We start from the raw sequence: 3,490 nt of genomic DNA, 5'->3' as shown, positions 1-3,490 counted from the left end.
CTTAATTACTGTATGATTTTTTTTATTATATAGGAATTAAGATTTTATGTAAATTAAGGAAAAGGAGAAGAAGAAAAGCGAAACTTAAATATCTAGTTTAAGGTATAAATCATATAAGTTATGAGAGAATTTATATTTATATTTTATATGAAATAGAATATGAAGTACATAATAGGTGCATTATTTAGAAATATGTGAATAGACGTGAGATGTACGTGTACTCGTTAACTTAAAAAAAATAATCATATATATATCTATCTTGAAAAACTTATATAAATTATGATATAATTTATAGTGGACTCATGATGAGTACAGAAGTGTTCTCATATCGCTGGTACTAGCAAAGAGAAATCACCGTGGACCGCAATACCAGGTGTTATTTAACAATATGTGAATAAGAAGTTCCTAAATGTAATTCATATTATTTAATCACTACTTTATAATTGTCTATTAAAAAATATATTTGATACATGGAAGTTGAACTTTAAGAATTTTATTTTAGTTGCAAAGAAAAGAAAATTGAGCAATCAATCAAATTCCTGTTGCGTCAAATGCGAAAATATCTAAGTGTTTGACCTTTATAAGGTCACGTTTACTGGTGACAAATGGGCGGGTTGGATTAAATTAGGCCGGATTGAAAATGGGTCAACATAAAATCAGTAATAATTCAACCTGCCCATATTTGATATGGGTAAAAATGGATTGGGTAACAAATTGATTAGGTAAAATACTAGTTTACCCATATTTTACCCATATTTTCATGTGTAAATAGTACTCTACTTAAGAATTCAACATGGAGAAAATATTTTAGTCTTTTTTAGATGAAAAATATTGAAAATGCTTCATTTAGTTTAATTGTATCATAAAAGTCAAAAAAAAAATCCTAACTTTTCAATATAAAATAAATTTATGTAATAACAAGAGGAAAATATTTTAAATTTCCAAGTAAATGAATAGTTGCATTTTAGGACTAAACTTAATGCACTTTAAGGCTTAAGCAATGTCAATACTAATACATGATTTGCTTATTTTATATTTTTATTTATTATCCAATATAAAATTAAACAAATATAAAAATATAATTATAATTAACAAAAGAAATGTACATTTAAAATATATATTTTTTGGAGGGCCAAAGACTTCACATTTTTCAATTTATAGAGAAAAAATAATTAGTTCTATTAGAAGAACATAAAGGAAGAGAAGTTACAATTTTTTTTAGTGATATCATGAATTTTGAGTGAATAAAAGTTAGAAGGTTTTAACCCATTTTGGCTAATCCATATTTTACCCATAGTTTACCCATGTTTTACCCATATTTTTATGGGTATCAACCCATATTTTACCCATGTAGAAAGTCACTCACCCAACCCATTAAAATATGGACGGGTTGGACGGGTTACAAAATATGGGCTCATTTTGCCGGCACTAGTCACGTTTAATAAAAAAATATCTGAAATTAGATACAATTTCAGCCACGTAAGTCTAAAGTTATTCCTCAAGCAAGTTAATTTTTGTCAAAAAAATTAACTTAGAGTATAAGTTAAAAGTAAATTTTAAGAATAACAAACATAAAAATTATATTTGCACTTTATAGCTATAGTTTTGCTATTTGCGTGCATCTGATTTGTATAAATCGCAACAATTTGTATAAATCGAGATGATTTGTATAAATCGAGTGTCTATGTCTATGAAAATTGCGTTTGTATATGTATATATATATATATATATATATATATATATATGTTCTTTGAGTTACGCTAGTGTGGCGAGCGAGATTAGGAGAGAGGCGAGTGAGAGAGGGCAAAGAGTGGAGAGAGACGAATTGTATATGTATATCGGTTAGATAATTCTATGTATGTAACTACTATGTAATCTATCAATGATTGTATTTGTATATCTGCATAAAATTTGAATTTGTTTATAATTAAATCGAGTTAAAACATTTGTATTTGTATATCAAATCTCTCTCTCGCTTTATACAAACACAAGTTATACATTGTATTTGAATAATTTGTGTTTTTATAAAGCGAGAGAGAGAGAAAGGCAAAAGAGAATTGGGTTGAGAAAGATTTGAATTAGTATAATTATAAGTGTATAGGACTGAGAGATATTTATTTGTATTTGTATGTACATTTTCTCTCGCTGTATACAAACACAAACACAATTTATACATTTGTGTTTGTATACAGTGAGAGGGGAGAGGGAGAGAACTGAGAGTGACAAGCGAGATTCAGGTGAGAGAGGCGAATGACAATGTATTTGCAGCGAATTGAAATTAAATGAAACTATAGCTATAACATTTATTTTGAATTAATAGTTTGCTATAATGCACATTTTTTTCTAAATTAAACGGTGACCCCATTTCGCCATGTCTAATATGAGATTATTGATTCAGCCCACATGTGTTTAGCCCATTAACCTTGGGCAAGCGAGGCAGGTGCGTCTGTTTAAGCCCAATCTTTTGGATTGGTAATGGGTTTTCATTATTAATGGGCTTTTGTAGGTCCACAAAAAATTATAGGGAAAATTAGCTATATAGTCATAATACCTAACATATTTAGTCAAAATAACAACACTTTAAAATATTTATTTAAAATGACAGAATGTCAATATTTTCAAAAATAATTTGTATTCACATTCTATTATTTATATTTCCTTTTATTAATCAAAAGAGTCCATAATTGGATCAAATTCTAATCAATAACAGATTAAAAATAAAAAATAAATACAAAACTATCCATTAATATCTTCCCACATCTTAGACGTTTCCCACCTTTCACGTTTCGCAATTAAAGTTTTTGTTTTCCCCCAATTTTCACGTTCTTAGATTCTCTTTCTTCAAGTTTTTTGCTCACATTGAAACACAAGGTATTCAAAGCTCGATTCTTCAACAAAATTGGTGGATTAATTCAAGGGATTAATCGGTTGGTAAACAAAATCTAGAGATTAATTCAAGAAATTTTGAATTTGGTAAAGGTAATATCGATTAGTTATTTAGATTTCTTTTGATTTGTTTTCAATATCACCGTCTATGATTTTATTTAGAATTGTACATATTACGGATTTTCAGTTAATTTTTTTGATTTTTATTCAAGTTTGTTTACATATTCATCTAATATTTATGTATTTCAGATTTTTAGTCGTTTAAACAATTTTTTTCTAATTTCGTTTTAATATTTTAGAAATTCCTCCAAGACGTGATTACTAGCATATGAATGGTGGTTAGAATCTCTTCATGGTATTGGCACTAAGGGATCTGGGATCAATTTCAATGGCCCCATTAAAGGTGCCACAAGTTCCCCCCAAGTTATTCTTACTGCTGTTGCTTTTAATAGAACTTTGTGGCATTGGATTGAATCGGCTATTGCAGTTGAGGCAAAGGCTATGTACAATACGAGATTCATTTCAATATGAATGCTAAATTGTATGTCAAATTGATCTGTAGTTCTTGAAGAATCATATTTGTATTCATTTATTTTTTTCACAG

This window comes from Solanum tuberosum, unplaced genomic scaffold, assembly GCF_000226075.1.
Source record: "Solanum tuberosum cultivar DM 1-3 516 R44 unplaced genomic scaffold, SolTub_3.0 scf00048, whole genome shotgun sequence".
In the NCBI taxonomy this organism is placed as follows: Eukaryota; Viridiplantae; Streptophyta; class Magnoliopsida; order Solanales; family Solanaceae; genus Solanum; species Solanum tuberosum.
Note: the sequence above shows the minus strand (reverse complement) of the source record.